Source organism: Macrotis lagotis, chromosome X (assembly GCF_037893015.1).
Source record: "Macrotis lagotis isolate mMagLag1 chromosome X, bilby.v1.9.chrom.fasta, whole genome shotgun sequence".
NCBI classification, from domain to species: domain Eukaryota; kingdom Metazoa; phylum Chordata; class Mammalia; order Peramelemorphia; family Peramelidae; genus Macrotis; species Macrotis lagotis.
Genome location: NC_133666.1, coordinates 117,736,095 through 117,757,902, shown reverse-complemented (window position 1 = coordinate 117,757,902; position 21,808 = coordinate 117,736,095). Strand labels below are relative to the sequence as shown.

At 36.2% G+C, this 21,808-nt stretch overlaps 1 pseudogene; it reads right to left on the bottom strand.

Moving 5' to 3' along the window:
- Positions 1 to 12,809: 12,809 nt before the first annotated feature.
- Positions 12,810 to 15,491, bottom strand: LOC141497910 (ubiquilin-4 pseudogene; annotated as a pseudogene).
- Between the last annotated feature and the right edge of the window lie 6,317 nt (positions 15,492 to 21,808).

Here is a 21,808-nt window from a genome sequence, read left to right as displayed (position 1 = left end):
ACATTTATATGATACATATTGCAAAAAAAATCCATGCCTGATTTTACTTGATGATATAATTTGCTATATTTTCTTCTTACAAATCAGCATTGTACTATGCTCTGAACTATTTATACCCATCATATTATTTTTCTATGTGCTATTTGCAATTTTGTGAGAATACTGCTACTAACAAGATGTAATATATTGAAGTGAATTTAAATTCATTCCAAGATCCATCATGACCCTCTGCCTCCTCATACTATGTAACTTTAAAAATTAATTAAAATCCATAGATAAGTGAAATTTACATTTAGCTTTCTTATCTTAAGAACCTTATTGAACTCTTTGTAACATTTACAGAACATTAATACTGGAAATTAATGACTTGATTATTTGATTCTTCAATAGTTGAGAACTGGCCTCTTGGGATTCTTGGTTCTGCTATGATTTTTTTTTTTTTTGCTTTTCTCAAACAGTTGTAAATGTTGGATATATTCCCTTTTCCTCTCCAAGGAAACCATCCCAAATGACAGATATATTTTAAAGGAAAAAGTACTTGTTATTTGCAACTCATTGATATATTGAAAAAGTCCAAAACTAAATGCAACATGTATCATCCATGGATCTCTTACCTAGACAAAAAAGGTAGATTGGAAATGCTTTCTCATGTCTCTTCATTTGAATATTATTAGATATTTCTAATTTTATTATATTATCTTTTGATTTTTTGTTGTATCACTATTTTTACATTAACATGGCTTAGCTTCTTGGCTTTGCTTACTTAATCCAGCATCAGTTTATGTAGATTTTCCCATATGAGATTCTTATAGTATAATAATATTCCATTACTTTCATGTACCACACCTTATTTAGCCATCTTCTAGTTGAATGTCATCTACGTTATTTCTACTTCTTAGATCTGACAAAAAGTACTGCTAACAATATTTTAGCATCAAAAGGGGACATTCCTCTTATACCTTATACCTAAGCATATAAGCCCAGTAATGGAGTCTCTAGTTTAAAGAGTAATTTTAGTAATTTTATTTGCACATTTTCAAATAACTTTTAATTGGAGGATGGCTTGTGTTATGTGTATGTATGCAGGACTAAATTTGGCATGTCAGAAGTAAACAATATTGATGGAAATCCTTTTGTTGGAAACCTTCTTTGAATAGAAAAATTGATTTGACCAGATCTATGTGAAAAGCCAAAAAGTAGCTTTTATTAGCATTAAGATTAGTTGTCTTGATAGATATTTGACCTCCAGTAATTCACATATTTTTGCTCATTATAATGTCATCTATGTCCCATCCTTGACTTACCTTATTTTTTTTTTTTTTTGGTATTGTGAACTGAGAGAGAGAGAGAGAGAGAGAGAGAGAGAGAGAGAGAGAGAGAGAGAGAGTTTATTTTTGAATATTGAAGCCTTCCCTTCTTAGTCTAGAAATAAATGCTGTCTGTGCAGAAGCTTTAAGTTTCAAGTATTCAAAGTTAGCTCTTTTACCACTTTTTTTGGTTAATGCATCTCTTACTTCTATAAGGGAGATACGTGATCTGTTTTCAATATCTCTTCTGAGTTTAGTTAACCTTTCTTTTTCAATTATTAATACATGACTGATTTCCTCTGCAAGGACTGCTTTAGTTGCATCCTCAAAAATATGACATGTTGTTTAGTTATTATAATTTTCTTTTACATACTAATTTATTGTTTCTATAATTTGTTCTTCAACACTCATTAATTAAGATTTCATTGTTAAATCTCTATTTGGGTGTATATATATATATATGTATATATATATATATATATATATACATATATATATATATAGTTTTTGCAAGGCAATGGGGTTAAGTGGCTTGCCCAAGGTCACACAGCTAGGTAATTATTAAATGTCTGAGGCTGGATTTGAACCCAGGTACTCCTGACTCCATGGCCAGTGCTCTATCCACTGTGCCACCTAGCCGCTCTTATTTATTTTAATGTGGTCCTCGAACCATAATTTCTATTCTTATTTTATTGTGGTCTATTGAAAATATATTCTTTTTTTGTTTCAATTGATGCTTAGATTTTTTTCCCCATTTACTCAGTTTTGTTTTTTGTGTGTGTATCTATCTATTTATAACATATATATAAAATATATATGTATATATAAAATATCTTTTTCTTATAACCAACATAAACATTCAGTTCATCACTCTTCATTTTATTGTATTGTTTAATCTATTAACATTTACATATAAGAGCTAAGTTCATATTTTTTTATTTGACTCTAAAATTGAATTTCAAGTTATAATTTTTCTCTTGTGTTGTTAATATTATATTCCTTAATTAACTTTAATTCAATCTTTTTAAAAAAAAATGAAGACCTGTTTCCATGGACTCATTTCCTCTCACTTCTGATACTTTGTTTCCTTTTCTTATCCCTTTCCCTTTAAGGTTTTGTTTTTTAGTTTCTCTTTCCTGCTTTCAACTGGAGATATATTTCTTCTCCCTTTTTTCATCTCAGTAAAGTATATTCTTCCTCCTTTTTTTCCATTTCAGTTTGTTGATGTTGAGTAATTTTTTTTTCAGTTGTGCCCAACCCTTTTTGACCCCACTGGAGTTTTCTTGGCAAAGATACTGGAGTGACTTGCCATTTCTTTCTCCAGTTCATTTTACAAATGAGAAGTTGAGGCAAACAGGGCTAAGTGATTTGTCCAGGGTCACAAAAATAGTGCTTGAGGCTGATTCTAGGCTCTTTACTCTATCCACTTGCCCCTTTCAGCTAGTACTATTCATTAGTTTAATTTAATTTTTGAGCCCCTTTCCAAAATAGCTTTCTTTCACTCTTTTCATTATTCATATTCTTTTTCCATTTCTTGTAGATCCTCAGTCTCTGATTCATGATTTCTATGATCATCTAGTCTTTCTTTTTTCTATACATTTTTCATACAAAGTTTTCAAGTTATCCATTCTAGGTTCTCTTTTCTAGATGCCTTGAAGGTCTTGCCGTATGAATTCTCCTTTTTTCTTTGCCCTTTACTCTTATAACAATGCCAATTTTTGTATGCATCAGAAAGGATACTGCCCCATGGTAGGACTCTATATCCTGGCCCCCTTTCCCCACCACAACCCACCACCATTGCCACTATTTACTCTCTTTTGCTCTTTTTCTTCTCTCTAAATTTGCCTAGAAATCTCTTCCCTATGTCCATGTTTTCCCACTCCCCCAGGTGTCAATTGCCCACAAGGGTTTCAATTCCTCCCATCACAAGATGTATAGACTTTTTGAAGTACCAAATTTCCCAGGCTTCTTTCAGTTTAAGTTTTTAATCTTCCTTCACCTATAGGAGCATACATTAGTGGAATTGCATCCCACTTCCAAAGTAGGGTCTTTTTCTTTTTGCCCATCCCTTTTTTTCAATTTTCCCCTCCTCATCCTTTTTTCTTCCTCTTCCTTTTTCTTTTGTTCTCCTCTTCCTCCTCCTCCTCCTCCTCCTCCTCCTCTTCCTCCTCTCTTTTTTCCCTAAGGTTACAAAGGTCACTCTCTCCTCATTATTAGCCCTTGATTTGGTCCCAATGTATCTCTCAGTCTTATCTATAACTCTGTTTTTCTTCCAGCCTTTACTGTACCTTCCCCTTTTATAGCATAGTCCCACAAAAAGACTCACCTGTAGGCAGAGTGCTTCCAGTTTCTGTCCCTTGTCTACTTTCTTTCATATTTGTTACCTTTTTCAGATTTCTGTCTTCACCTTTGTCTTCTTGTGTAAATCTTGACAGAAGTCTCTTTGGGATCTTTCTGTGGTCATTTTGTTGCTGCTTCTGTCCTTGTCTGCTGCACTGAGTCACTCCTCCTAAATTTCTGTTGTTTGTGGTTGCTTGAGAAGCAAAACATTTCAGTTTTCTTTATAAAAATATTTCAAACATTTTTATTCTTGTCTAATTTTTGTCCCAGATGATTAAGCTCAAATTTGTAGAATTTGCTGCATCTTTAGATCCATAGCTCTTCAGAACCCATGATTTAATTTCCTCCTCCTTTTTCTAGTAGGTTTGTAATACTCTATTATCCTTTTCTTCGTTTGAAGGTCTTTGTCTTTCCTAATGGCTTGAAGAAATTGTTGTTTCTGAACTGAAATAATGTTTTTATTACAGATTTTATTTGAGTTTTTGAGTTTTGCAATTTTCCCCAATCTTACTTCCCTCCCCCCCCACAGAAAGCAATCTGTCAGTCTTTACTTTGTTTCCAAATTGTTTGATCCAAATTGAGTGTGATGAGAGAGAAATCATATCCTCAAGGAAGAAACAAAAAGTCTTAAGAGACAACAAGATCAGACAATAAGATATCTGTTTTTTTCCCCTAAATTAAAGAGAATAGTCCTTGAACTTTGTTCAAACTCCATGGCTCTTTATCTGGATACAGATGGTATTCTCCATTGCAGAGAGCCCCAAATTGTCCCTGATTGTTACACTGATGGAATGAGCAAGTTCATCAAGGTTGAACGTCACCCCCGTGTTGCTGTTAGGATATACAGTGTTTTTCTGGTTCTGCTCATCTCACTCAGCATCAGTTCATGCAAATCCCTCCAGGTTTCTCTGAATTCCTCACCCTCCTGGTTTCTAATAGAACAAGAGTGTTCCATGACATACATATACCACAGTTTGCTAAGCCATTCCCCAATTGAAGGACATTTTTGATTTCCAATTCTTTCCCACCACAAACAGGGCTGCTATGAATATTTTTGTATAAGTGATGTTTTTACCCTTTTTCATCATCTCTTCAGGGTATAGATCCAGTAGTGGTATTGCTGGGTCAAAGGGTATGCTCATTTTTGTTGCCCTTTGGGCTTATGAGCTGAAATAAATTTAACCATTATGTGTCTTGGAGTTTTCAGCCTTGAGTTGTATTTTTTTTTTCTGGAGGTCATCTATGAATTCTTTCAACTGACATTTCATTTTTCATGTTAGACATTTTTTTCTTTCTATTTATTTTTGAATTTTATAATTTCACCCCAATCTTGCTTCCCTCCCCCAGCCCCCACAGAAGGTCATCTATGATCTTTACTTTGTTTCCATTTCCATATTGTACATTGATCTAAATTGAATATGTTGAGAGAGAAATCATATCCTTAAGGAAAAAAAGAAAATATAAGACAGTAAAATTACATATTAAAATAATGGTATTTTTTAAAAATTAAAGGTAATAGTCTTTGGTCTTTGTTCAAACTCCACAATCCTTTCTCTGGATATAGATGGTATTCTCCATTACAGATATCCCAAAGTTGTTCCTGATTGTTGCACTCATGGAATGAGCAAGTCCATTAAGATTGATCATCAACCCCATGTTGCTGTTATGGTGTACAATGTTCTTCTGATTCTGCTCATCTTGCTCAGCATAAGTTCAGCAAATCCTTCCAGGCTTCTTTGAATTCCCATCCCTCCTGGTTTCTAATAGAACAATAGTGTTCTATAATGTACATATACCACAATTTGTTCAGTCATTCCCCAAATGATGGGACATTCACTCAATTTCCAATTCTTTGCCAGCACAAACAGAGCTGCTATGAATATTTTTGTACAAATGATGTTTTTACCCTTTTTCATAATCTCTTCAGGGTATAGACCCAGTAGTGGTATTGCTGGATCAAAGGGTAGGCACATTTTTGTTGCCCTCTGGGCGTAATTCCAAATTGCTCTCCAGAAAGGTTGGATGAGTTCACAGCTCTACCACATGCTAGACATTTTTGGTAGTTGTCTTCTATTATTTCCTTTATTATATTGTTAAGCATTTTTTCAGATTTTTATAACAATAAAATAAAAAATGAATGCACAAGAAACTGCAAATCTATTACGTACAACATGCTATTCCTTTTAAATATATAATAAAGTTATCATGCAATTCCTTTTTATTTAGGTTTTTGCAAGGCAAACAGGGTTAAGTGGCTTGCCCAAGGCCACACAGCTAGGTAATTATTAAGTGTCTGAGACCAGATTTGAACCCAGGTACTCCTGACTCCAGGGCCGGTGCTTTATCCACTACACCAGCTAGCTGCCCCTGCACCACCTAGCCACCCCTCATGCAATTCCTTTTAAAAAATGTTTCCCTCCCCCATCCTAGAGATGGCTACCATTAGACATAAATATGTTTGTGCATAAATATATATATGTATATAGAAGTAGATGATCATATAATCATTCTATACATACATTCTATTTAGACATCATTTCTTTCTCCAGATGCTATATGCATCCTTCACATATCCTTTGTAGTTAGTTTGGGTATTTATAATATTCATTATTTTATGCAAGTCTCCCCATGTTTTTCTAAGATCATCAAGCTCAGAATTTCTTAATTCCATCACAATTTCATTCCTCAATTGTTGGGCATCAATTACAAATTAAAAAAAAATCTAAAGAAACTTTTAAAAAAGTAAAGAAAAAGTATCTTTGATTTGCATTGGGATGGCCAGTTTTGTCTTTGTACACAGGCAGCATTTTTCACTATAAGTCTTAAGACAATTGTCTTAGATCAATGTATTGCTGATAATAGCTAAATTATTCATAGTAGTTGCTCATACAATATTGTTGTTACTGAATACAGTGTTCTTCTGGTTCTACTCATTTCACTTTGTATCAGTTGATGTAAGTCTTTCTATGCTTTCTAAGAGAATCATTTCTTTTTTTAAAATTTATTTATTTATTATTTTCCCCCAGTTACATGTAAAAAGCTTTTAACATTCAATTTTAAAACTTTGAGTTTCAAATTTTCTCCTTTTCATACCTCTCCCCCACCCCCACTCCCCAACATTGAGAAAGCAAGTGATTTGATATAGGTTATAAAGGCAAAACATTTTTTAATATTCATGTTATGAAAGAAAATATAGTCCTCCCACCCATGAAAGTAGCATTCATTCATTCCCCCTAACCTCTTCATTCTTCCATTCCACTTTAAAAACCTTTTCTTACCTTTTTTTATGTGAGATAATTTATCCCATTCTACCTTCCCTTTTCCCTTTCTCCTAGTATAATCCTCACTCATCCCTTAATTTAATTTTATTTTTTTGGATAGCATTCCTTCATCTTCAGTTCACATCTGTGTCCCCTGTATTCTCTTTCTAACTGTGATAATGGGAAAATTCACATGAGTTAACAATATCATCTTCCCATGTAGAAATATAAACAGTTCGACATCATTAAGTTCTTTATGATTTTCCTTTACAATTTGCCTTTTTATGCTTCACTTAAATCTCTTATTTGAAGATCAATATTTCTGTTTTTTCATCAGAAAAGTTTGAAAGTCCCCTATTTCACTGAATATTCTCTAAAAAAAATGATCAATTTTGCTGGGTAGGTGATTCTTAGTTGTAATGAAACTCTTTTGCCTTCTATGATCTATGATCCTTTAAAGCAGAAGCTGTTAAATCTTGTATTATCCATGATACTTGAACTTTCTTTCTGCCTGCTTGCAATATTTTCTCCTTGAACTCGGAGCTCTAGAATTTGGCTATAATATTCCTGAAAGTTTTCATTTTGGCATTTCTTTCAGGAGGTGATCTGTGGATTCTTTCAATTTCTATTTTACCTTCTGCTTTTAGAATATCAAGGCAGTTTTCCTTGATAATTTCTTGAGAGGTGATTTTGGTCATGACTATCAGGTAGTTTAATAATTTTTAAATTATCTCTCTTGAATCTATTTTTCAGATCAATTGTTTGCCCAATGAGATATTTCACATTGTCTTCTAGTTTTTCATTCTTGTAGTTTTGTTTTATTGTTTCTTGAAAGTCATTAGCTTCCATTTACTCATCTAATTTTTTAAGGAATTATTTTCTTCAGTGAGTTTTTGTACCTCCTTTTTCATTTGACCATTTATACTTTTTAAGGAGTAGTTTTGTTTTGTTTTGTTTTGTTTTTGTATTTTGGAAGTCACTGGGGTTAAGTGACTTGCCCATGGTCACACAGCTAGCTAATTTTTAAGTGTCTGAGGTCAAATTTGAACTCAGGTCCTTTTGACTTCAGGGCCAGTGCATTATTCACTGTGCTACCTAGCTGCCCCCAAGTGTTTTTTTTCTTTAGTGAATTTTTGTCAATCTATTTGGTCAATCCATCTTTTTAAGGCATTCTCCTCCTCATTGGCATTTTTGTGGCTGGTTTTTAAGGTGTTATTTTCTTCAGTACTTTTTTGTGTTTCCTTTACCAAGTCATTAACTCATTTTTCATGATTTTCTTGCATCATTCTCATTTCTCTTCCCAATTTTTCCTCTATCTCTCTTACTTGGTTTTCATAATCCTTTTTGAGCTCTGTCATGATCTTTTCTTAGAAGCTATAGTATAGGAGTTCTGACTTCTATCTTTTTCAAGTTGTGTGTTTTGCTCTTCCTTGTCACCATAGTAACTTTCTATTGTCAGAATTTTGCTTTGGGTTTTCTCTTTGTTAAAGTTGGGTTGTCCCAAACTTTAGGAGTTTTGTGCAACTGTTTTTAGAGATTCTTCTAGGAACCTGCAAGTTTTCAGTTCTTTCAAGGTATTATGAACAAGGAGATATCTTACTACTTTTCTGGCCTGTGCTCTGGTCTGTGAGTGATCCCATTTTTTTCCTTCCTTGGAATTGTGAATGAAGTCCCTGTTCCCCTATGGCAACAAGCTCTCATGTGCTACTTCTCCTCCTCTTTCTAGGATTGTGACCCAGTACTATAGTCCAGATCTGAGTATGGGCAAAACAACAGAGTCCTTCCTCAGTGTTAGCAGAGAGCTCCTTATTCTTTTGTCATCCTACTTAAGGCCTGTGGGCTAAGAGCTGATTCAGAGGCTCCCAGGATCAGTTTCTGGTTTGCTGGGGTTAGCTGTGCTGGCTTGACCTGTGCTGGACCCTGCCAGACTATGCTCCATTCTCCCCTGGTGTTCCAGTCCTTTCCTGTTGACTTTGTAGCTGAGAGGTCTGGAAACCACCACTGCTGCCATTGAGTCTGTCACCTGTTCCCGGATTGCTAGGTTTCTGCACTGTACTTCTCTCTACCCCTGGTGCAATAGACTTTTCCTGCCAAACTTCTAAGGTGCCTTGGGCTGGAAAATTGTTTTACTCCATCTTTTTTGTGAGTGCTTCCATTGCAGAAATTGTTTAGAGTCATTATTTAAAGGTATTTGGGGGGAGTTTGGGGAAGAGCCTGGGCCTTTACTTTGCCATTGTGGCCCCTACCCATGATCAATATGTTTTCTTACATAAAGACCATATTTTCTTCTAATGCTATTTTCTTTTTTCTTTTAGATTATCCTTCACTTCTGCATATTTGCATTTGTAATATATTATTCTTTCTTATGTTCCTTTCTTTGCCATTATAGATTCAAGTTTTCCTCTTACTCATAGTAAGCACTTAAGTTCTTCTTGACTTAATACATTTCCGTGGATTATATCTTTTTTCCCTAAATCCCTTTAAAATCATTTATTGCTATAGAAATTATTTTATTAATCAATCCAGTCACTGGATTGCATCATGATTTGGTAGATTTGTACAATCCCAAGGAAATACTTTTTACTGAGGGAGAAGCATTACAGGAAGAAAATAAATAATTAGCCAATAAGAAATTTGGGGACCATGCTATTAGATTTGTTTGTATATCTTTTGTTTTGTCTTTTCATTCTCATATTCTATTATAATGCCTTGTATGAAGTAGATATATAATAAATAATTTTTTCAGTCAAACCCAATAATCAAAGTTGGGATTTTCAAAAGAAATTTGGAACTAAATAGCATTCTTTCACATTTCTACATTCTATAACATTTATAATTTTGATTTTTGGATAAGGAAGAAGGATAAAGGAGAAAAGAACAAATCTGTGAGGAAAAAATCTACATGGTTACTTTTTAAAAAATGCTATAATCTTATAAATGAAGTATAAACTGGTAAAGAAGGTGTTGGGTGGGGTGGCTAGGTGGTGCAGTGGATAGAGCACTGGCCCTGGAGTCAGGAGTACCTGAGTTCAAATCCGGCTTCAGGACACTTAATAATTACCTAGCTGTGTGGCCTTGGGCAAGCCAAAAACTAAAAAAAAAAAGGTGTTGGGTGTTTAATAAAAGTCATATAAACTTTAATTTTTCTTTATAAAATTTTGGAATTGGGTCAAATGATATCTAAGCTTATTTCTGTTTCCAGTATTCTATTATTTTAACAAATTGAGTCTGTATGGGGCCATACTATATGCTACAGATTATTAGAGGTGTGAGTTTGCAACCTAGAGGAAAGATTTAAATTTCTCTTTTTTTAGACATTGTGTCATAGTAAAACAAGACAGCAGCACTACTTTTAAAAAAAGCTTACATTACTCTATATGTATTTTGATCAAGTTACTGAAATAAACACCTTCATGTACATCTGTAGGAAGTGAGTTTCAAACCAACTTTTTTTTTAGGGTTTTTTTTTTTGGCAAGGCAAATGGGGTTAAGTGGCTTGCCCAAGGCCACACAGCTAGGTAATTATTAAGTGTCTGAGACCAGATTTGAACCCAGGTACTCCTGACTCTAGGGCTGGTGCTTTATCCACTATGCCACCTAGCCGCCCCTCAAACCAACTTTTTAAAATGAGTCCAAAACTTAATTATCTACTATAAGCATGGACATAAAAAAAATAACCCTAGTGCTTTCTCTTAAGGACCTTATTTACTTTGAGAGTTCAGTTGGGGATGGGGACTAGATTCCTTTTCCAGTTATGGTTGGCATCTTTCCTGAAATTTAGTCTTTAAGACTATTAATTATATGCCTAGACCACTCAGAGATTGACATTTTCATAGTTCAAATCTTCCTTTAAACTACTTTTCTAAGTTTCAGATTAAAATAAATAAAAATATAGTAATTTGAGGAGGGGGGAGAGAGAGTGAGAACAGTAATAATCAGACAAGGAAAGGCTTTTAATAAGGAGTGGTAATTGTGGTGAATATTATTTGTTTTCCTCCAACTACTCTTGGCAGAGTAGTATACAGATATATCTATTTCTATCTCTGTATCTCTATCCCTATCTATCCATCTAGCCATCCATCCATTCATCTATCATTTATCTATCTATCTATCTATCTATCTATCTATATCCTTTTTGTGTATATATGTATTATAAATGCATATATTTATATTCCTCAACATTATACTTATTGAATAAATTTATTTTTGAATTGATATTAGCATATTTTTCTGTGATATTTTAAAGGGTATTGATTTCTTTCATAATCAACATATCAATTAGAAAAAAAGCCTTTATCTTTGGAAGATGGGATTAATTAGATTGCAGCATTTGAGACAAACATCACCCAATCTAATCTCATTTTACATAAAAAAACTCAAAGCAAATTTAGGGCCAGAGAGGGAAATAGATTTGCCCAAGCTCAACTTCTTTCTTGTTTCTTTTTTTAAAAATATTGTTATTTAAAGTATTGATTTCCAAATTCTTTCTCTCCCTTTCTCCCTTTCTTCCCACATCCTCAAGAAGGTAAGCAATCAGATATAGATTATACATGTGCATTTTGAAAAACATTTCCATATTGATAATTTTGTACAAGAAGACTTGAAGAAAATGAAGAAATCAAAGTGAAAAATAGAATGTTTCAGTCTGTTTTCAAACAATATCAGTTCTTTCTCTGGATACAGTAAAGGTTCTTCAGTCTTTCAGATTGTTTTAGATTACTGGATTGCTGAGAATAACTAAATCATTCAGTTTTTCACAACAATGTTGCTATTGCTGTGTACAATATTCACCTATGCATCAGTTCATATAAGTCTTTCCAAGTTTTTCTGAAATCATTCTTTGTCATTTTTTATAGCACAATAATATTCCTTTACAATCGTATGATGAAGATGATGATGGTTGTCCTTCATTTTCAAAGAAGGCGTGTATGTGAATTAGATTTGAGTGAGGGGGTGCTCATTCACTAGCCCCACTTTTTCCTCCAGAACCATCAGGGTCCAGTGGCAAGATATGAAACAGGATGAGTAGAGATTGCCCTGAATGTGAGCCATTAGGGTTAAGTGATTTGCCCAAGGTCCCAAAGTTAGTGTCTGAGGTCACTTTGGACTCAGGACTCAGGTCCTTCTAACTTCAAGGCCAGTGTTCTACTTAATGTACTAACTAGCTGCCCATAATCTTAGATCATAACCATCATGAATCATATACCACAGCTTGTTTAGCTATTCCCCAATGATGAAAATCTCTTCAATTTCCAATTATTAGTCACTACAGAAACCACTATAAATATTTTTGTACAAATAAGTCCTTTGGAGAATGACTTATATTTTTATAAATTTGACTCAGTTCTCTATATATTTCAGAAATGCGAATATCAGAGATACTTGTTGCAAAATTTCCCCCCACCCCCAGTTTTCAGTTTTCCTTATAACTTTGGTTGCAATGGTTTTGTTTGTGCAAAAGATTCTTAATTTTATATAATCAAAATTTTCTATTTTATAATTTGTAAAACTACAAATCATAAAATAAATCTGACAAAATATTCCATGGTCTTTTAATTTGCTTATGCCATCATCCTTTATGTGTAAATCAAGTACCTATTTTTTACTTTATCTTGGTATATGTGTGAAATATTATCTAGTTTTCCCAGAAGTTTTTATCAAATAATGAGTTTTTGTTCCAAAAGCTTGTATCTTTGGGTTTATATGAACTATGACCATTTATTATGATATAATTTATACTTAATCTATTACATTGATCCATCACTCTATTTCTTAGCCAATACTAGATTGTTTTGATAATTATTGCTTTTCAATTCAGGGGAGTTTTCTTTGATGTTTTCTTGAAGTTTGTTGTCCAAGATTTTTTGTTATCATGGTTTTCAGAGAGTTTAATAATTCTTATATTATCTCTTCCGGATCTATTTTCCTGGCCTGTTGTTTTTCCAATAAGAAATTTCACATTTTCATTTTTTATTACTTTTTTGGTTTGAGTTTCTTGTATTTTGAAGTCTCATAGAGTCATTAGTTTCTATTTACTGGATTCTAATTTTTAAGAAATTATTTTCTTAGGGGGCGCAGTGGATAGAGCACTGGCTGTGGAGTCAGGAGTACCTGAGTTCAAATCCAGCCTCAGACACTTAATAATTACCTAGCTGTGTGGCCTGTGCAAAAAAAAAAAAATCAAAAACCAAAAACCTAAAAAAAAATTATTTTCTTGAATGAATGTTTGTACTTTTCCATTTGACCAAATCATTTAAATTTCTGTATATAATTTCCCATGCTATTAACTCTTTTTTCATAAATCTCTTTCATTACTCTCAATTCTTTTCCCAGTTTTTCTTCTGCTTCTCTAATTTGCTTTTTTTTTTCAATTGGAAGAGGCAGACTAATATTCTCTTATAAGTTAAGGCAATCAATCAGGTCATCCCATGACTCAGTTCCATTAATGGTAAGTTAAGAACACTGTGGAGGCCAGTCAAGGATGGAGTTGGGAAACCTCCCCAAAAGTCAAAATTGTTTAAACATCTCTTGCCAAAAGTTAGGCAGGGGCAGAATGGAGAAGAGATATACAATTCAAATCAAGAGACTCAAGACAGAGCTATGGGGTTATGTTGCCATGCCCCAAATGCTTCTCTCCTTGCTGTTTGAAGAGACTTGAAGACCAGACAAGGGGTGAAGAGTCATAGGAGATGTGGTTATAGATTTGGAGAGGTTGGGGAGTTGTCAAAGGAACCAAATGACATAGGGGAAGTCAGTGTTTAGGTGTGCATATATGGATAGGAGGTGGGGTGGAAGGGATGGACTCAAGGATTAGGAGGACTGAGAGCCCAGCAGTCTCTCAATGGCTGCATTAATATCCTCATCCACAGCAATCAGGGCCTGCAGGTTAACCTCTTGATTGATGAAACCCAAGGCATTGAGCTGCTCCAGCTGTTGCTGAAACTGAATCTTTGGTGTCTGCACCTGGGAATTTCCTCCTCCAAGCCAAAAGCTGAATCATCTGTTGCATCACCGGCTGCTGGGGGCTGGGGGTTGGTGGTGCTTCCCCCTGGAGAGGCACTAACTGGCACGGATGAAGAAATGATGGGGGGCTCTGAGCCACTGCTACCTCCTGCAGGAGGAGGTGGGATTCAGGGTACTCCAAAGTTGCCAAGGCTGGGCACCTACCCTGGGGCCTCTGTCTGCAGTGGCTGCAGCCTCTGTTGAATCTGTAGCAGGGCCTGGGGGTTGGTGAGAATGGACAGCAAATCTGGGTTTTGCATCTGCCATAGAAAGACAGGAAGCTGGAGCCTGAGCTGCTCCTGCAGCTGGGAGTTTCCAGCAAACAATGGGACATTCACCATCATCTGGGCAGCAAAGTCAGGATTCTGGGCAAGTGTCTGCAACATACTTCACATGTATGGGATAGCAATCATGTTTTGCATCAGCTGGGGATTCTCTGAAATTTGCTGGAGAAGACCTTGTATCTCAGGGCTATTAAACATCCCTGACCCCAGGCTGATCCCAAAGGAATTGGAGACTGTTGGGTGCACCTGGATGGTCCCTGAGCCTCCGGTGCCCTCCCCAGCTGGCCCTGGGGTCTGGGAAGGGGGTGCTTAGGGGCTCCAGGGTTTAGGGGTTCTTGGTTCTCAGTTCAGAGAGGTTGGGAAGAGGAGTTCCCCACCAATGAGAAGGGTTTGTTGGCAACTGTTCCCAAGCAGCACTGAACATAGGCTCCTGAATGTCTGTGTACATTTGGCATAAGGCATTGTATCCCCCAAGGATGATATCCAGGTTGCTCAGGACCTGGTCCTGGTTTCCCATCATCTCTCGCATCATCTCAGGATTTCGAGCCAGTTCCATGGTCTGCCTCATTAACTCTGGGTCATTGAGCATATGACTGATCTCTGGATTCCTCTCCATGAGCTGCTGCATCTGTGGGTTGGCCATAATCATGTGGTACATCAGATCAGGGTTGGACATCATGTCTTGGACAAGGGGTTCTCCATGATCTGGGACAGCATCTCAGGATTAGACATCAGTTGCCTCTGCATCTGTTGTTGTAGCTCCAAGAAATTAGCTGAGTCAAGACTGAGGCTGCCCAGCCCAAGGATGCTCCCAAAGCCAGAAAGTATGGATGCAGGACCACTAGAAGACCCATTCCCAGCTCCTGGGGTTGGATCACCTCCACTGTTCCTCTGGCTTCCTCTAGCAGCATCAGGCAGGGTGCTGCTTGAGATGGATGACTGAGCAGGGGCAGCAGGTGAAGCTGTCGTGGCAGCTGGAGCAGAAGCACCATCTGTGACAGAGGAAGCAGCAATAGCAGTGTTGGTGGCAGTGGTGGCAGCAGTAGTAGCATGATGTTGAACCTTCTGTGGGGTCTTGATCACCAAATGGATGGTGAACCCACCCTTGATCCCATGCTGATTTAATGTGTCTCCATCTTTGAGAATCCTGCCAGTGAAGATCAGGACCGGATAATCTCTTTGAACTCCTTCACCAAGGTGCGATTACAGATCATGATCTCCTCCTTGTCCTTGGGGGTCTTGATAGTGACCCGAATTGGGGGTCCTGGCCCTGGCCCTGGCTCTGGCTCCAACCTCACTCAGCTCTGCCATGCTGTTACCGTCAGCCCGCCAGCCCAGCCACAGCTTCCTCCTCTAATTTGCTTTATTTTTTTTTGATTTTTTTTCAAGGCAATGGGATTAAGTGGCTTGCCCAAGGCCACATGGCTAGGTAATTATTAAGTGTCTGAGGTAGGATTTGAACCCAGCTACTCCTGACTCCAAGGTCAGTGCTCTATCCACTGCACCACCTAGCCGCCCCTCTAATTTGCTTTTAAGAATTCTTTTAAACTGTTCCAGGAACTCTTTTTTGGACTTGAGCTCAAATTACATTTTTCTTTAAATTTCACGTATAATCATTTGACACTCCTGTCTTCTTCTAAATTTATACTTTATCCTCCTTGGCTTCAGAGTAACTTTCTATAGTTAATATCTTTCTAAATGTACTTTTTGCTCATTTTTTCTAGCTTCCCCCACCGTGTGTGTGTGTGTGTGTGTGTGTGTGTACTTTGTGTTTTTACATGAGAATTGGGCTCTGGGGCCTGCACTGTCCCAAGCTTTTTGTGCTGAGGCTCAGGGTCATACTGCTGCTTTTTCCTGGGCTTCAGGGCTTTGCTTTCACTGGAGGATACACTCTACTTCTGGCTTGTACTAGGGCTGGGGCCTCACCTGGGGCTGGGTTAAGCTGCTGCCCAGGAGTGGGGTCTTTCTGCTGGGTTACTATTGTCTCAGTCTTTCTGGTTTCTGGCCGGGAAGGAGGGATCTTGGTGCTGAGGGTTGCTATGGGAATAGGGTCCTTCTGAGGGCAGTTCACAGGGGCAGGTGCTGTTGTTGGCCAACCTGGGTAGCTTCAGGCCTGGTCAGCTTATGGGGTCAAGGCCTCACTGGTGGTTACTGCTGGGCTTGGAGTTACTGGGTGGGATCTTCCTGTGGTGCACAAATTACTCACAGGCCTGGTTGGTTTCTGATTTACAGGAGAGTGGGACCGCACTGTACTGGCCCAAGCTTGGAGCTTTGCTGCATGTTTCCTACTGTGGGGCTGGCAGCTGCTGCTGTTCTAAGACCTAGGGCAGACCTTTCCTGCTACTGTATCAATTCTTCTTTTTTTAAATTTTAAATTAATTAATTTCCAATTATACATATAGTTTTCAACAGTCATTTTTTTTTGTAAAGTTTTCTCCCTCCCACCCTTCTCTCCCCCTGCCCTAAGCTAGCAAGTAATCTGTTACAGGTTATATATGCTCGACCAGGAGAGGGGTCTGTTACAGTTAACATGGATGCCACACTCTCAGTTTTAAACCCTTCTGCTTTTCCCACTTCCTTCCCCTAGAGTCAAAATAGAATCCTAATAGTGGGATTTGCTAGTGAGATCCCTTTTTATTAGAGGGACCAATGCCTTTCATCCTTCTGTCCTGGTTCTTGAGGTCCCCTAGACAGGCCATTCCATTTGACCCAGGAGGAACTATTTCCTCATGCCCTTTATCCCTAACCCTCTCTTTAACCCCTTCCAGCCATCTTGTTCCCTCCAGTTTGTGGGTTTCAGATGCCTAGATTTATTTGCCTTTGAGAAGGGAATGTAGTTGGTATTAATGCTCAATCCTGCTTCTTCTCTTCCTGAGGTGAAAAGTGAGGTTTTAGATCATGACTATGTAAACATATAATTTGTTTTATTCCCAAGAGGACTTGAAGGAAACTCCTTTTGAAGAAGAAATCCATGACTGGGACCCTGAAGGCTCCTGAGTCAGAATTAAGGAAGGAGATTTAATTATTGGTTATGGCATCACTCTGTAGAAGTGGTTGAAACTCCATCATTACCTGATGCCCATTCAATACAACAAGCTGAACAAAAGACAGGGTTAAGTGACTTGGCCAAGGTCACACAGCTAGTAAATGTCTGAGGCTGAATTTAAACTCAGGTTCTCCTGACTCCAGAGGCAGTGTTCTACCCACTTGCCATCACAGGAGGAAGACTGCCAAATTTAGAATTAGAAGAATTAACTTCAAGTATTGGTTCAACCACAACTAGCCCATTTTCTCCTAGAAAAAATGGGGATAGTCATACATACATTATCTTACCGGTCAATTATAAAGAAGTTCTTTTAAATTTATAAACACTATATAAATATGAGTTAGTATAGGCTCTTAAAGCTATCATTCCCATATTTATTTGATGAGGAAACAAAGACAAGAACACAAAAATTCTCTAGACAGGGTCCACAGTCAAATTGAAGTGGCATAGAAAGATAATAATTTTGATATTTTCAATGAAATCTCCAAAGAAGGTTAATAAAAATCAGTGTCACAGCAAAACTTTTAAATGTTCACCTGCACAATTTTCTAAAACTGTTTAAGCAATTGTACATTAATATTACCATTATCCCTTACATCTCTGTAGATTTTGCAGTTTTAAAAGCTCTTTATATACTCTTTAATTGGTTTTCATAATAGTTTTCAATCTGAGTGAAGGAGATATTTCCATTTTTAATTGAGAGGCAAGGATGAAGAAACAAAGATTCAAAGGGCTTATCCCAAGGTCTAAGGCCTTTTTTTTTTTTTAACCATATGAGTTTGCTTTACCAATTGGAAGACTTATAAATATTTACTAAATCCACACTTAGAAAGTGGAATACAATGTAAGCAAAATTTTCGATGTAGAACTCAGTACTAAGCTCAGCTTTTTAAATAAAGTTTTATAAAGTTTTTTTTTTAGGTTTTTGCAAGGCAAACGGGGTTAAGTGGCTTGCCCAAGGCCACACAGCTAGGTAATTATTAAGTGTCTGAGACCAGATTTGAACCCAGGTACTCCTGACTCCAGGGCCGGTGCTTTATCCACTATGCCACCTAGCTGCCCCTATTTATAAAGTTTTTTATAAAGTTTCATATACCCATTGACACAAATGAGGATAATTACAAAGTAAATGTTATTCTTAGGCACTTTTAATGTAGTTTTGAGTCAAGTATATATGTGGCCGGAGGATTCCCCATTGTTTGTTCTCTTTATGCTAACAGAAACATTTAGGTGAAATTAACATACTCCTGTTTAGCAAAACTGAAACCATAATTATTTTATGAACGCTTCCTCAATCCTTAATACAGATTCTCAGTAGGATGCCTTTCCTGCTTCATTTTTATTTGTGGATCCTCAGAGCATAGGACCTTGTCTGACACAGAATAGGCACTTCATGAATAGTTATTGAATTGAATTTAACCAATAGAGATGAGTCCAAGATCTGCAGATTAGCCAGAGATAATTGTGATGACTAGTGGAATTGAAGGAAAAGATTAGAGGCAGCACTAGACTTGTTTTTGCTTGGAGACAATTTTATAATTTACTCATAAGCAGGGAGTGGCATAAAAATTTCTGTATTTTCATTAAAGTGTTGTTAGGGTTCATGTTTCTCAACATATGAATTTGACTGGGACAAATTCCATTGAGTGTTATTGGATAGCCTATTTATGTACCTTTTGATTGCTACATCTTCATTTTTTAAAAAACTATCTGATCACATTCTTAGAATTTTAATAAAATAGTATTGGGTAACATTTTTTCTTTAAAAAATTTTAGTTCAAAATTCTCTCTCTTCCTCCCAACCCCTCCTGATATCATTTATACATATTAAATCACCAAAACATATTTCCATATTAGCTGGATTTTTTTAAAAGCATGGAAAATATTTTACTTCAATTTACACTCAAGAGTTCAGCAGCTCTCTCTCAGGGGTGGAAAGCATTTTTTTCATCACAAGTTCCTTGGAATTATCTGGCTCATTGTATTGATCATAGTAGCCAAGTCTTTCACTGTTGATTATCATTATAACATTGCTGTTACTGTGCACAATCATCTAGTGGTTCTTCTCACTTTAATTTGCATCACTTCATATAATTCTTTCCATGTTTTTCTGAGATCCCCCCTAGTCTTTTTACCATAGTGCAATAGTAATCCAACATAATCGTATGAAACAACTTGTACAGTCATTCCTTAATTATCATCCCCTTGATTTCCAAATCTTGCTACCACAAAAAGCTATAGTTTTTTTTGAACATTTAGGTCCTTTACCTTTTTCTTTGATTTCTCTGGAATATAGACCAAATAGTGGTATTGCTGGTTGAAATTATTTTCCAGAATAGATGGACTAGTTCACTACTCCACCAATAATTCATTAGTGAATCTATTTCCCCCCATTTCCCTCCAGCACCTATTATTTCTGATAGGTATGAGATAGTACTTGTTTTAATTTGAAATTCTCTAATCAATGGTGATTTACAACATTATTTTCACATGGCTATAGATAGCTTTGATTTCTTCTTCTGAAAACTCATTTCTTTTGATCATTTATCAATTGGAAAATGGCTCATTTTTATAAATTTGACAGTTTTATATTCAGTATTTATTTGAGAAATGACTTTTATCAGAAAAAGTTCCTGTAAAATTTTTTGATAATACTTTATTGTCTATGGTATCTTTTAGCAGAATGTAACTTCCTTGATTTTCTCTTTTAATTAGTTTTTGTTTTGCTTTTGCTCTGCCTGAAGCTCATCTGAAGCAACCTACCTTTAAAAAACACATTAGAATCCATCTAAATCAGCAGAGCAAGTATGACATGTTCAGTCATTTGAATTTTCAGTTTAGATTAACAGACAAAGGTTACTATTTTTATATTGTGACTCCATTGAAAGGGACTTACAGGTATTCCACCACCCGGCAAAAAAATGCTAGCATCATTTGAAGTATCTTCCAGTGAAAGCTCTGGGGCTGTAACTCTCCTAATGAGCTCCCATTAGAGAGTAAAATGACCAATCCTTCTGAAGATGAGCCAGAAATGGCCACTTGGGCCAGCTTTTCTCCCTACATGTATCTTCCCTTCTTTCTCTCCTCAATCACATGTGTGATTAAGTGTGTGTGTGTGTGTGTACTCAGCTGTGCCACTGGACTGAATTGTCCACTTATTTTCATCCCTGAAACTCCCCATTGCAAGGCTAATATACAGTGTAGTAATAGGCATTTCAAGGTGTTTCTCTTTCCTTGAAGAATGTGAACTCACTGGCTAGGTCAGTCAGCTCAAACTCCACTTGCCCTTTTCCCCAAATAGGTATATTCTTATCATGTTCTCCAATTATATGAAATAGCGAGTTTCATTCTCATCTACCTTATTTCAACACTTTCCACATACCATAAAAGGCATTCCTTTTACCTTCTCTTCTCTTTTGTCTTTTCAAATTCTGAGAAAAGAACCAATCTATTCCTAGAACCTCTTGTTTTTTTCTTATTTAACTTCTGAAGTAGCCTTTGAATATATCCAGGTTTTGAAGGACTGCTTGTTTTTTTCCTGCTTCCATTTCAATGTTGACACTGTATCATCATTCATCTTCTTTCAATTGTTCCAGAAAACTTATCTTTCTAGATTTTTCTGCATTCTTGTGCTTGTATTTCAACAATTCTGTTTGACTCTGGTCTTTTCATGAAAAATGCCTGAAGGCTCCAATAAAGTCTTCTTGTTTTTAGGTTAAGAAAGTATTGGTTGTGAGCTTAATAATCTTTTGCCTTTTGAAATATCGTATTCTAACATCTCCTATGTTTTTTGGTAGAAGCTATGAAATCTTGTGTGAGTTTGGCTGTACTTCATATTTGAATCATTTCTGAAGGCCTGAAGTATTTCTATCTTGATGTGGGGACTTTGGATTTTTTTAATGATAATCCTTTTAGGGGTGGCTAGGTGGTGCAGTGGATAGAGCACTGGAGTCAGGAGTACCTGAGTTCAAATCCAGCCTCAGACACTTAATAATTACCTAGCTGTGTGGCCTTGGGCAAGCCACTTAACTCCATATGCCTTGAAAAAACTTAAAAAAAATGATAATCCTTTTAAAAATCTGGGTAGTTTTCATTTATTATGTATTGAAATACAGTGTCTAGGCCTTTTTTTAAGAACATAGTTTTCAGTAATTGTATTCTTAAATTATTTCTACCTGACCATTTTCAGGTGAGTTGTTTTGCATATATCTTTTTTATTTTTTTCAATCTTTTGATTTTATTTTGATATTTCTTACATTTTCATGTAGTTATTGACTTGTTTTGTCTATTCTTCCTTTCAGGGGTTCTATTTTAAGTTATAGTTTGTTGCTTTCTCTTGTAAAGTACATTTTTCTTTCCAATTCTTTCCTCCCAAACATTTATTTAATGAAACAAATCTTTTACTTTATCTCTTTGCAGAAAATTTATTTTTTTCCTTGAGTCCTTGCTTATGTTTGCTATTGGGCTATATTTGTGATGATTTTAAAAATACAATTGGATGTTTAATTTATTCATCTCTCTGAGTCAGTTTCATTAATAGACCTTTTCTCCCACTTGTCAAATTCGTTG